The 14,608-nt window shown below is 45.7% G+C and overlaps 1 long non-coding RNA gene across 1 annotated transcript in view; it reads left to right on the top strand.

The window, feature by feature from the left end:
- The window catches only part of LOC133257078 (uncharacterized), a 93,048-nt gene extending 85,094 nt beyond the window's left edge, over nucleotides 1–7,954 (top strand). Inside the window, exon 3 of the long non-coding RNA XR_009739395.1 lies at nucleotides 5,854–7,954. This is a non-coding gene — a long non-coding RNA (uncharacterized LOC133257078). The remainder of the gene's footprint in view (nucleotides 1–5,853) is intronic.
- The last annotated feature ends 6,654 nt before the right edge of the window (nucleotides 7,955–14,608 follow it).

The following is a 14,608-nucleotide window of genomic DNA, read 5'->3' as shown; positions in this document are numbered from 1 at the left end:
GGACAGGTAAGATCCACCACCCTCCTCCAAGGCTGTAACTGCCTGGTCTTTCCTGGTTCAAACTTCCTGTGCCTCCTGCCAGCAGCCCCCACCAACCACATCTCTGGATCTATTATGTGATGCTGACAGATGGAGGCCATGCTGCTATCTGGGCCAAGTCCCCACTCTGAGATGACTGGTGCGTTTCGTCACACATGTAACCCTGTATGGTGACTGTGTTGTTGTTGTTCAGTTGCTAAGTCACATCCGACCCTTTGCGACCCCATGCACTGCAGCGTGCCAGGTTTCCCTGTCCTTCGCTGTCTCTTGGAGTTTGCTCAAACTCATGTCCAAAGAGTGGGTGATGAGATCCAAAATCTCATCCTCTGCCACCCCCTTCTTCTCCAGGCCTTGATCTTTCCCAGCATCAGGGTCTTTCCCAATGAGTCAGCCCTTCATATCAAAATATTGCAGCTTCATTATCAGAGAAATGCAAATCAAAACCACCATGAGGTACCATTTCATGCCAGTCAGAATGGCTGCTGTCCAAAAGTCTACAAGCAATAAATGCTGGAGAGGGTGTGGAGAAAAGGGAACCCTCTTACACTGTTGGTGGGAATGCAAACTAGTACAGCCACTATGGAGAACAGTGTGGAGATGCCTTAAAAAACTGGAAATAGAACTGCCTTATGACCCAGAAATCCCACTGCTGGGCATACACACTGAGGAAACCAGAACTGAAAGAGACACGTGTACCCCATTGTTCATTGCAGCACTGTTTATAATATCCAGGACATGGAAGCAACCTAGATGTCTGTCAGCAGACGAATGGATAAGAAAGCTGTGGTACATATACACAATGGAGTATTACTCAGCCATTAAAAAGAATACATTTGAATCAGTTCTAATGAGGTGGATGAAACTGGAGCCTATTATACAGAGTGAAGTAAGCCAGAAAGAAAAACACCAATACAGTATACTAAGGCAATGGCACCCCACTCCAGTACTCTTGCCTGGAAAATACCATGGACCGAGGAGCCTGGTGGGCTGCAGTCCATGGGATCGCTAGAGTCAGACACAACTGAGCGACTTCCCTTTCACTTTTCACTTTCATGCATTGGAGAAGGAAATGGCAACCCACTCCAGTTTTCTTGCCTGGAGAATCCCAGGGACAGGGGAGCCTGGTGGGCTGCCGTCTATGGGGTCGCACAGAGTCGGACACAACTGAAGCGACTTAGCAGCAGCAGCAACGCATATATATGAAATTTAGAAAGATGGTAACAATAACCCTGAATACGAGACAGCAAAAGAGACACTGATGTATAGAACAGTCTTTTGGACTCTGTGGGAGAGGGAAAGGGTGGGATGATTTGGGAGAATGGCATTGAAACATGTATAATATCATATATGAAACGAGTCACCAGTCCAGGTTTGATGTATGATACTGGATGCTTGGGGCTGGTGCACTGGGATGACCCAGAGGGATGGTATGGGGAGGGAGGCGGGAGGAGGGTTCAGGATGGGGAACACGTATACCTGTGGCAGATTCATGTTGATATATGGCAAAACCAATACAATATTGTATAGTTAAAAAATTAAATTAAATTTAAAAAAAAATTGGAGCTTCAGCTTCAGCGTCAGTCCTTACAATGAATATTCAGGGTTGATTTCCTTTAGGATTGACTGGTTTGATCCCTTTGCTGTCCAAGAGATGGTGACTACATGAAGCCAAAGATGCGGGTTCCTTTAAGGTTGCAGTTAATCCATTCACCTGGATGGGCTCAGGTTGTTCCTTTCCAAGTAGGAATAATCTCAGCCCAGAAAGATAGACAGTTTTAAGGATGAATGTGTGGGTAGGGGGTGCCTCAAATATAGACAAGAGAACTCACCTGGAAGAAGACTTGTTCACAGTAAGCAGCATCACTATGTCCATCGGCGGTTCACTAACAAAATGTCCCATTAATCCTCCATTAGTAGGGCCCATTGGGCATCTTTAGTGGTCTGTGGTTGCTCATAGGAAGCCAAGGTGCTAATGGATTGAAAACAGGATCTCACAATCCCAGCACGCAACTACTGAAGTCTGTGTACCCCAGAGTCCGCGCTCTGCAACAAGAGGAGCCACTGCAATGAGAAGCCCAAGCACCACAAGAGTATTCCCCATTCACCACAACTAGAGAAAAGCCCGTGCAGCAACAAAGACCCAGCCCAGCCAAAAAGAAAATAAATAATAATAATAATAATAAATTTTAACCCAAAGAAAACAGAACATAGTAATAAAGAGAATAAAATAAAAATAAAAACAGAAGCAATATTGTAAGAAATTCAACAAAGACTCAAAAAAAATTGTCCACACACAAAATAATCTTAAAATAAAATATCCCATGACTGCATGTATATGATTGTTTTTGAATCCCAGAAAGATAGCCTTCTGCTCAGAGAACTGACTTTTCTTTGCAGCCTTCTTTCTGCTGTGTTTAGACTTTGGCATTTCACAGCACCTCTTCTAGGGGACAGGGACTGATTTCACAATGTCATTTGTATTAGGCGTCGCTTTGTTATTCAGTTGAAGTCTTCTGTAGGTGGAAGACAGGAGTGAGCTCTGGCTTGTTTACTGTCTGTTTATCTGGCCTGATGACGCCATGTTTATATAACAGGAGCTCAGGAGATGAATCAGTATTTCTCATGAAGCAACATGCTGCTCCTCTGTGTACAGAATAACTAGGAAAATTTGGGGTGATTGCAAATGACAGCTGCTCTGGCCCCTTATTTTCTATATTGGAAGGGTTCTGGCTTTTATTCACTCTGAATTCTCTAAAATGTCAAGTCTTACCCCTGTTGAACCCTAGCTTGTGCTCAGACTCTCAGTCATGTCTGACTCTTTGCAGCCCCCCTGAACTGTAGCCCACCAGGCTCCTCTGTCCATGGGATTGCCCAGGCAAGAATACTGGAGTGGATTGCCATTTCCTTCTCCAGGTAAACTCTTGCTAAATAATGTTGAATTATCAACATGGGAATGGGTGCTTTCCTGAGATTTTTTTTTTCATACTCCAGCAGCTTTAATTTCCTGCATCTCTTTCTTGTTTTCTACTCTCCTGGCAGCCCTCCAGTCTTCACCTCATCGTTCTGTAACTAAGCTTCCAGAAACAGAATGGTCCTCCAGGTGTGGTCTCCTCTAGTCTCTGAGCAGTGAGGTCACTCTTCTCTTCATAATGGTACCTTGTTCTTACCTGGCACACACACTCCTTCCAAAAGCCAAGCCAAAGTAAGTTACCATCTCCTTCAGCAAACAGAGACCTGCCAGCCAAGTGCCCCTGGCCCCAGCCCCATATTTTTAGAAACTTACTTAACAGGCATGGTGTGTTTCTAACAGAAACCAATAATAATGACCTTGGAGGTTCAGGGTTCCTTTACTCTTGGATCTCAAAGTACAGGGGAAACTTGAGTTTATAACATCCCTGGGGAATAGCTCCCCTGCTGTTTGGTTTAAGTGGAAGGTGGGAGGCTTTGGGGAAAAGTACCAACCCCCCACGAAGGACTGGAGAGCTGCAGTCCATGAGGTCACCAAGAGTTGGACGTGACTGGGCAACTGAATGACTGAACAACAACACCCACCACCCCCCAGAGAGTGGGGCTTTTGAAACTGGATCCTGGGTGACGTCAGGGAAAACGTGCTTGGTAATGGGGCCTCCGGAGTGTCATTTTTACTAAAAGATTTACTTAATTACTGTCCAATTACCAGGTGACTCTAATGGTAAAAAAATCCTGCCTGTCAATGCAGGAGACATGAGACACAGGTTCAATCCCTGGGTTGGGAAGATTCCCAGGAGAGGGAAATGGCAACCCACTACAGTATTCCTGGCTGGGAAATCCCATGGACAGAGGAGCCTGGTGGGCTACAGTCCATGGGGTCACAAAGAGTTGGATACGACTGAAGGACTTAACAACAACAACCAGAAAATCACAGGAATGAAAACAGGATACAGTGAGAAGGAAATTATTTAAGAAATAACAAAGAAGAGTTGCCTAGAACCTGAGAGGAGGCTTTCCTAGAAGGATAATATTTTCTAGATTAAAAGGGTCCACCTTGGACCCTGCCTGAAGTCTGAAAATGAGCCAGTCCAAGGACATCACTGCAGAATTTTAGGACCCCATGAAGGAGGAGACCCTAAACACTTCCAGGGGTGAACCAGCCATTCACAGGTCAAGATTTCAGGACAGAATGGCACTAATTGCCCATCCTTGTACCAGGCCTGGAAGGCGGGAGACAATGAAGCAGAGCTTTCAAAATTCCAAGGAGAAATGATTCTGATCCTCAAATTCTGTCTCCAGCCAGAAAATCAACCAAGTGTCTGGATGGAATACAGACTTGTTAGGATGTGTGAGATTTGCGGAAATTTGTTAGGAAGCCGCTTCAGGGTATAGCCTCTAAAATGGGGGAGGGAACCATAGAAGAAGAATTGGGATTCAGAAAACAAGGGCAGGACAGGGCATTTCCTTGGGAAGAGTGGACAGACACCCTGACATGTTTGGCTATAGAAATAGGAGATTTACACTAATAAATTTCAGAGTTTGAAAGTATGGTAGTAATAAATAGTTAAATATACACACACACACAACCCTGGTACAACGGTAAGCTGCAAAGAAAATGTTGTGTAAGAAACAAAAAAAACAAATAGCTTGCACTGTGACTCAGCTGTGAACAGCATTTACGAGCATCGTTCTGTAAACACTGAACTGCTGTAACCAAATTATGTGGAAACTTCATTGATGCTGAGAGGATGGGAAGCCAGGAAACATGTATGAGTGAGGCAGGGGCACAGCGAGTGAGGGGGAGCGCTGTTTGAGGACAGACTTGGCATCTCAGGTAGGGGAGCCCCAAGGCAACGCCTAAATGGGAGACTCTGGGAAGAGGAGCAGAAGCGTGTTTTCTGGAAACAGAAAAGGAAAAAACCAGGGATATGCTCAACTGGTGCAGGTGGGCTGCCTCCCAAGAGCAGAGTGTGCTCAGAGGCTCCGTCGCTCTTCATAAAAGTTTGTAGAACCCCCGCAGGACTTTAAAATTGCACATAGGTAATTTGTGCTGGAGAAGACTCTTGAGAGTCCCTTAGACTACGAGGAGATGAAACTAGTCAATCCTAAAGGAAATCAAGCCTGAATATCTATTGGAAGGACTGATACTGAAGCTGAAGCTCCAATACTTTGGCTACCTGATGTGAAAAGCCAACTCATTGGAAAAGACTCTGATGTTGGGAAAGATTGAGGGCAAGAGAAGAGGATGACAGAGGGAGGATGAGATGGTTGGATGGCATCACCAACTCTATGGACATGAGTTTGAGCAAACTCTGGGCGATAGTGAAGAACAGGGAAGCCTGGCATGCTGCAGTCCATGGGGGTTGCAGAGTTGGGCACGACTCAGTGACTGAATAAAAAGGTACATTATTGGGATGGAAAAGCCCCAGATAGCTAAGTTAGGAATGATAGGGACATTGCTCTCCAAGGGCACTCAGGGGCCAGGGTGAGGACTCAGATGGGGCAGGTGAGTCAGGTGTGGGCATCCTGACTTCAGGCTGGGGTGGAGTGAACCTTCAAGGGCTCCTCCCTCCTTCCAGGGACCTACAGACCTCACTCTGAGGAACTTAACGTTCCGTTGGGAAACCACTGCTCTCCAGTCACAGGACTGGTCTATTGCTGCAAAAAAAAAAAAAAAAAGAACAGAAAAAAAGGTAAGAGTGTGTTTCGAGGGTAGGACATATGGATCATAATTAGAATTAATGAATAAAAATTCCAGTGTTAGTCTGGGCAGCATGAGGATTCATTACAGATTTGATGAAAGAGATTTGAGTTCATTAAAAGTTAAATGTTCTCATTCCTCAGGACGTGTGCTCTCAGTTGGTGAGATGAAGGTCTCCATTCTCCAGCGCGTCCTGCCCAGGATCCCTGGGCTGAAGCTAAAGCAGGTTAAGTACTGTCTCATCTCCCAGTGCCCCAGCCGTCCTAGAAGCCGTGCTCAATTTCTACGATGAAACCTCTTTAATCCTCTCTGTTTCCCCTTAGCCTGGCTGCAGGCTCTCAACCCTGTGAATTTTTAATTAAGCTTGAGCTGGTGATGCACATGCAGTTCTGTAGTCCCTGAGACCCAAGTGGTTTTTCTGCACCTCTTTCAATGGCCTTTTCCAGCAAGGCCTGGGGTATAGTTCTCCAAGAGATGAATGAAGAAGGCTCAGGGTGGAGGAAGAGAGAGAGGTGGTTATCATGGTCAAAGGCCCTGGGACAAAGCCAATTCTCTTCTCTGCTGGTTATTTGCAGGTGCCCCACCACATGGTCCCATTTTCTGCCTCCACTGTGCTTTGAATCCCAGGATCTAAGCTTTCTAGGCTCCTTTGCTTGTCCCCTGGCTTCTTGACCTCTGGTTAGCTCTGGGGTCAGCAAGGGAGGACGGTGGGCAGTAGCCAAGGGTCTCTGGCTTCCAGCTCTCTTGGGGCCTCACTCCACACTCCCTCTGCTGACCCATCAGCTCCCCAGATGCCAGTCACCACAGGAAACCCCTCCACACCCCCTGAATAGCTATTTAATTAAACTCACTTCACTTAGACTTTATGATTGGGCCATCTGTTTCCTGCCAAGACCCGAGCTGATAAGAGTCTGGTTTTAGCGGTGTCATCTATTTGTCTCTGGGTCTCCCCACCAACTTATGAGTCCCCAAGGGCAATGGCTCTGACCTATTCATCCATGTGTCCCAGGATCTAGAACGTGGGCTGGCATCCACAGGCATTCACGGTATACGTGACAAATGAAACATGCAGCTGCTAGGGAGTGTCTGCACGTGGTGCTGAATTTCAGAGAAACACTGAAGCTATTCAACATACGCAGACTAGGAAACAAGAGCAGAGACTATGACTGAGAAAGAAATATTTACCACTGTGCTATTTCACAGTCACTAATGTTTTTTTAAGATTTATTTTTCTTTTGAACTTTTTATTTTGTATTGGGGGGTATAGCTGATTGGGTTTCCCTGTTGGGTAAAGAATCCCAGATGGTAAAGAATTTGCCTGCAATGCGGGAGACCTGGGTACGATCCCTGGGTTGGGAAGATCCCCTGGAGGAGAGCATGGCAACCCACTCCAGTATTCTTGCCTGGAGAATCCTCATGGGCAAAGGAGCCTGGCAGGCTACATTCCATGGGGTCGTAAAGAGTCAGACACAACTGAGTGACTAGGAACATAGCCGATTAACAATGTTATGATAGCTCAGGTGAACAGCAAAGGTACTCAGCGATACATATACATGTGTCCATTCTCCCCCAACCCCCTCCCATCTACGCTGCCACGTAACATTGAGCAGAGTTCCCTGTGCTGTACAGTAGGTTCTTGTTGGTTATCCATTTTAAATATAGTATCGTGCACATGACCATCCCAAACTCAACATCCCTTGTATGTGGAACCTAAAAAGAAATGATACAAATGAACTTACAAAACAGAAAGAGACTCAGAAAAGAAACTTATGGTTGCCAGGGGTAGGGGTGGGGAGGAAAGGAATAGTTAAGATTTTTTTTTTTTGATCTGGATCATTTTTAAAATGTTTATTGAATTTGTTACAATATTTTTTATGTTTTGGCCGAGAGGCATGTTGGATCCTAGCTCCCTGATCAGGGATGGAACCTGAACCCTGTGCATTGGAAGGTGAAATCTTAACCACTGGACTGCCAGGGAAGTCCTGTCACTAACTGCTTAGGCCAAGCCCTTTTCCACTCCAGACATGAACATGGAGATTATCTACAACCTACTAGCCTCTACAACCAACTTCACAGACTCTCACCTGAAGATGCTGGATAAACGTGTGAAACAGAAGCCAAGGCATACAGAACCTAGGGTGGGTTTGGACAACAAGCCCACCATTCTGGATGCTTTCAGCCATTAATAAGATATTCCATTTCTAGGGGCTTACAATAAAGTTCATTATTTATTGTTGTTGTTCAGTCACTAAGTGGTGTCAACTCTTTGTGACCCCATGGACTGCAGCATACCAGGCTTTCCTGTCCATTACCAACTCCTGGAGCTTGCTCAAACTCATGTCCATTGAGTTGGTGATGCCATCTAACCATCTCATCTTCTGTCACCCGCTTCTCCTCTTGCCCTCAATCTTTCTCAGCATCAGGGTCTTTTCCACTGAGTTGGCTGTTTGCATCAGGTGGCCAAAGGACTGGCACATCAGTTTCAGCACCAGTCCTTCCAATGAATATTCAGGACTGATTTCTTTTAGGGCTGACTTGTTTGATCTCCTTGCTCTCCATTATTATCTCACACAAAATTCTGGAGGCTCAGGGTCTTCTCTGATGCCTCATAAGGTTGACTTTAATCCTTGTTGTCCGCCCATAAAACCCCCACATTCAGAGGCCACCACACGACAGCCACTGGCCCAGGGGCCACCTTCACACCAAAGACAGGGAAGAAGGTTCTTCTCACCTGCCTGGTTTTCTCAGCAAGGCCTCAGTACACGTACCCTCTTGTCCACTGGCCTCAATTGGCTCTCAGGCCCATGACCTGGCCACAGAGAGGGTGGGGAACGAATGCCTGCTGTTTTCAGGCTCCATGATGAGAAGTGATCACCACCAGCAAGAAGAAGGGGCTGAGGAGGGACTATTGAATAAACAACCAAGAGTGTTGGAAACACAGACCCAAGATTCAGTAGAGCACAGGTGCCGGATTCTCTGAGGGGTGTACACACACTTCATTGAGAAAGTTATCTCATAGACATACTCACATCCATTCTTCACGTGGGTTGATTTATTTGAGCAGAGCAACTCCGGGCGCAGAAGCCACGCCGACTTCAGCCTGCCCCTCCGGGAGATACTCTGCTGATGGCCGTGTCACAGAGAAGGACAGGTGACAAGCGAATGTTTCGAGGGGCTTTAGGAGGATACACACAGATGAAAGCTGTCACGGGTCCTAAACATACACACACACCTCTGTATCCAACGCGATTCTCACACTATTCCCAGCTGTATTTTCATGGTTTATTATATTTACGTGCATTTTATGGTAAAGGCATCTGACACACCAGAAAAGTCAATATTTGTCAGTAATTCTGCTGTAGGTCTCCTTTTGCCAAAGTGCTGTTTAAGCAAAAAAAGACATCTCTGGGTTAAAGCTTAGGGCAGAATATATCATGAAAGTCTGTGCTGTGTGCTCAGTTGCGTCTGACTCTTTGTGACCCTGTGGACTATAGGCAGCCAGGCTCCTCTGTGCATGGGATTTCTCAGGCAGGAATATTGGAGTGGGCTGCTATTTCCTTCTCCGGGGGATCCTCCCGACGCAGGGATTGAATCTGTGTCTCCTGCATTGGCAGGTGGATTCTTCTAGTGCCACCTGGGAAATTCAGTCATGAAAAGTGAGGTGCTAATATTCTCTTTTTATTAATGAAAAGATGTAAGCTTAAAAAAATTGTTTGAAAGAGGGGAGATGAAATGTTTATCAAGTTCCAAATGTGAGTCAGTTGTGGTGAGGTGCATGAACCTAGAGCCTGTCACACAGAGTGAAGTAAGTCAGAAAGAGAAAAACAAATATTGTATATTAATGCGTATATGTGAAATCTAGTAAAATGGTACTGAGGAATTTATTTGCAGGGCAGGAGTAGAGACACAGAAGCAGAGAACAGACTTGTGGACACAGTGACGTAAGGAGAGGACGTAAGATGAGAACGTAATTGACGGAATTGAGAACCTAAGACCACGTGTAACATACATGACCACGTGTAAAAGAGACAGCTAGTGGGAAGCTGCTGTATAGAACAAGGAGCTCAGCTCGTGCTCTGCAATGACCTAGAGGGGTGATATAGGGATGGGTGGAATGGAGGCTCAAGAGGGAGGGTATATACGTACTCATAGAGCTAATACATGCAGCAGAAATGAACACAACATTATAAAGCAATTATCCTCCAATTAAAAAGTAAAAAGAATAAAAGAACGTTTATCAGGTTCCTTCTGCAGGCTACATATTCTGCGTATAATCTCATGGCCCCATGCGTGGGGTGCGTACTGTGTGTATGTGTGTGATGTGTGTATCTGGTGTGTGTGTGAAGGCATGTATGTGATGTATGTGTGTGGTGTGTGTGTTTGGTGTGTGTATGTGTGTGTATCTGTGTGAGGTGTGTGTGGTTTGTATGGGCGTGTTGTATATGTGTGTGTATGTGTGTGGTTTGTGTATAAGTGTGTGGTGTGTGTGCATGGTGTGTGTATTGTGTAGTGTGTGTGTATGTGTGTGGTGTGTGTATTGTGTAGTGTGTGTGTATGTGTGTGGTGTATGTATGGTGTATGTATATTGTGTGGTGTGTGTATGTGTGTGGCGTGTATGTATGTATGATATGTGGCATGTGTGAGTGCTGTGTGGTGTGTGTGTGTATGGTGTCTGTATGTGTGTGGTGTGTGTGTATGATGTGTGTAGGGGATATGTACAAGAGGGGGTGTATATGTGTGATGTGTAGTGAGGGGATTGTAAGCCACTTTTTACAGTGAGGGAGCTGACTCCAGGACAAATCCCACAGCTCATTGGTGGCCGTGTCCAAATTCACAACCAGGTTGGGGCACGATTTTTGACCACCCCTCCCCAGACAGAGTGACTGTGCTACAAACATGTAACCTCACAGGAGCCCTCACATCCGTGAGCCAAAACTTCCCTCTTCCTGAGGGTGGAAACCCCTTCCCTGAGCAATAGGGTGTCCCTGTGACTCAGATGGTAAAGAATCTGCCTGCAGTGTAGGAGACCCCAGTTTGATTCCTGGGTCATGAAGATCTCCTGGAGAAGGAAATGGCAACCCACTCCAGTATTCTGGCCTGAAGAATCCCATGGACAGAGGAGCCTGTCCATGGGTGGACAGGTGGGCTACAGTCCACGGAGTTGCAAAGAGTCGGACACAACTGAGTGACTAATGCTTTCATTTTCCTTGAGCAATGAGCAGCCCTGGCAGGAATGACCACTTTCATGAAATTCTGTTGTTAAGTGCATGGCCTGTGGCACTGCAGTGTCCTCAGGCCTGGCATGTGTTGAGGAAGTCACCAGCTGGTTTGCTGACCCTACATTTCCAGTGGTAGCTGCTGGGGAGGAGGGGAGGCTGTCTTGGTGTGGGAGGTGCTCATGTCTAATTAGCACTCACAGATACTCCTCCAAACTATCCCTTTACTGATTAAAATTCTACAGTTGACTTCCTTACATTCTTACTTATTTTTTTCTTAAAGGAGGATAAGAGAATGCAACCTGTCAGTACCTCAGCCTACAAGTGAGAGGATAGGTTCTTCTGCCCCAGGCCCTTAAGTCTGGCTTTTCAGTCAGAGCCCAGCTCCAGTCCTGGGTCACTAGCCAGGCTGGGCCTGTCTGGGCTGTGTGGCCTCCTCCCGCCTGGCAAGTCTCTCTAGGTATCAGTTTCCTCTTTTATAGGAAGAAAGGGCTCACTCAGATGCTCTCAAAACTTGTCTCATGCTTTGAAATGTTTGATTCTAAGATTTGGGGAAAACAATAGCGTTTTCAGATCAGAGATCACTTCCAGATCACAGCACAATCTATCCCCACATGAACCTAAAGGAACCTCTGGGACAAGATAGTTCCTTCAGCTCCAAGCGTGCCATCTCTAAGGTCGCATCTGAGATCTCTCCTTTCATGGGAGACCATTTATCTAGTCCTTATGTGTCCTTGATTCAGTCTGGTATGAAATCTAAGAACACAGTAGTTATCAAGCCATGCCCAGGGACAGACCCAGCTGTAATCCCTCCCTAAGAACAAATGAAGAGAACAAAATTAAGCAAGGAGATTTGTTAACTCTCTATAAGGTTGTTTGCAAAGGAAAAAAAAAATACATGCGAGAATTTTCCTCTAACTTACCTCTAAAATAGATCTGAATCAGTGGTTTCTTCCCACGAAGGCAGAGCTATAAAACGTTTCCCTACATCTCCTGTGCCTCTGTCCTGAGAATAGAGAGGTGGGCAGGTAGTGTGATCATAATCAGCAGACAGGGTACCAAGAATATCTTAGGAACCCATTTCTACCATTCCCAGCCTCCCAGGGTGTACTTACAATACACGGCACTTGTCATTGCTGTAGTTCAGTCACTCAGTCATGTCCGACTCTTTGTGACCCCATTGACTGCAGCACACCAGGCTTCCCTGTTCCTCACTATCTCCCTGAGCTTGCTCAGACTCATGTCCATTGAGTCGGTGATGCCATCCAACCATGTCATCCTCTGCTGCTCTCTTCTCCTCCAGCCATCATTCTTTCCCAGCATCAGAGTCTTTTCCAGTGAGTCGGCTATTGCCATCAGGTGGCCAAAGTATAGGAGTTTCAGCTTCAGCAACAGTCCTTACCAACTGATTATAATGCCTGGGTTGGATGTGATAAACCTCTTAACACAATAGTTTTTAAAAAGTCTGTGCTCAACAACATGAATTGTGGGGTGTCACCTAATGTGCCTAGCAAATATTCCTGCCCAGAATGATTGTTCGAAGCCTTGATAACCAAAACTGAGCCTTAATGACTCTTCCCTCCAGGCAGAAATGACTGAGTCAAAGAGGAAAATAAAAACTGAGCATACTTATTCCTCTTCACAACTTTACAGTGTTAACCATTTGCCCCAAGGATGAATCTCAAATAATTACACTGTTAACCACTTTCCCCCAGGATGAATCTCAAATAATTCCATGTGTAACTGTGACTGTTTAATAATTGGTTCTCTGTTTCTCACCATTGCCATGGAGATGGACATCTTGGGCCACAGTGCCAGAGGCATCTCCTGTCTAAATGCATTCTGATCATCAGTGCAATTCTTGATGAGCCAGAGGCAAGCGCGGCTCGAACAGTGTGGTTGATGAGCCAAAGACTAGTGGTGTGTGTGCCATCCGATTCCTTCAGTGACATTGTCAATGCCAAGGCGGCAACTTGAAGGAGTTTTCAGTCAGCGAAATGCTCCTTCAAACACAATCTGACTCAGACAGCTTGTCCATCAAATAGAAAAGTGGAGAAGCTCAGGTTGAAGGTTGAAGCTCTGGGGAGAATGGCCAGGTTGGTGGTGGTGGGGGGTTGTTCCCTGGTTCCCTCGGGCACTTCTGCAGGGCCCAGGATGCTGAGATCAGAGGAGGTGAGCACATTCTGCCTGCGGTGCTCTGGGAGGGGCAACAGAGAAAGCAACCAGCCCTGATTCACTTCTTAGCTAGAAAGGTTAGAACTAACCAGTCTATTTTTTTGTTGTTCATTTTAAAATTCATTTATTTTAAATTGAAGGATATCACTTTACAATATTGTATTGGTTTCTGCCATACATCAGCATGAATCAGCCATAGTTATACACATATCCCATTCTTGCTGAACCGCCCTCCCACCTCTCACCCCATCCCATCCCTCCATGTTGTCACAGAGTGCCAAATCAGTCTATTTTTTAATTTAATAAGTCCACTAGAATATATACACACAGAAACAAAAGCAACATTTTAAAGACTGAATCACAAAGGGACTTCATTTAGAGACACCCAAGAGCTCAAGTTTGAAATACAACGTGGAGGAAGGGTGGGGACAGAATGTCAGGACAGAAAGGTGTTAAATCTGGTTTATGCCAGCTAACGAAAGCTGCTCAGTCTCCAGGAATTTTCCAGGACAACTGTTCAACATTGACTTTATTAAAAATTAAACTATGTATCCAGGAATCGCACCCCTTGGTATCTCTCCAAATGAGTTGAAAACCCTCACACAGATGTTTATAGCAGCTTTCGTTATAATCACCTAAACTTGGAAGCCACCAAGATGTCTTTTGGTAGGTGGTGAATAAATAAACTGTGGTGCGTCCGGACAATGGAGTATGATTCAGCATGAGAAAGAAAAAGAGTATCAAGCCATGAAAAGACGTGGAGGAAACCTAAATGCATGTTACTAAATGAAAGAAGCCAATATGAACAGTATACATACTGTGGGATTTCAACTCTATGAGGTTCTGGAAAAGGCAAAACAATGGAGACAATAAGAAGGTCAGCAGTCGCCAGGGGTTAGGGTAAACAGGCCAAGCAGAGGATTTTTAGGGCAGTGAGATTGCTTTGAATGATACTATAGAGGTGGGTACACGTCATTATACATATGTTCAAACCTATATAGCCTTGTGGACTACAGTCCATAGGGTCACAAAGAGTTAGCAGAGCACGTAGATTACAGAGGGCTTCCCAGGTGGCTCAGAAGTAAAGAATCTGCCTGCAACTCGAAAGACGAGGATTTGATCCCTGGGTTGGGAAGATCCCCTGGAGGACGGCATGGCAACCCACTCCAGTGTTCTTGCCTGGAGAATTCCATGGACTGAGGGGCCTGCAGGCTACAGCCCATAGGATCGCAAAGAGCTGGACATGACTCAGTGACTGAGCACAGCACAGAGATTATCCAACACCAAGAGTGAACACAAATGTAGCAGTGGACTCTGGGTGATGGCGTGTCCATGTGTGCCCATCAGTTTCAACGAAGGCACCATCCAGGGTAGGGTGCTGGTAACAGGGGAGCATATGAGTAGGGTGGAGGCAGAGGACTATGGGAAAATCTCAGTGCCTTTCTCTCAGTTTTACTCTGAATCTAAACGGCTCTAAAGAAGAAAGTTTATTAAAAGCGAAACTATA

The sequence above is a fragment of the Bos javanicus genome, chromosome 11, assembly GCF_032452875.1.
Source record: "Bos javanicus breed banteng chromosome 11, ARS-OSU_banteng_1.0, whole genome shotgun sequence".
NCBI classification, from domain to species: Eukaryota; Metazoa; Chordata; class Mammalia; order Artiodactyla; family Bovidae; genus Bos; species Bos javanicus.
The sequence above is the reverse complement of the archived record's forward strand: the minus strand, read 5'-3'. Positions and strand labels throughout refer to the sequence as shown.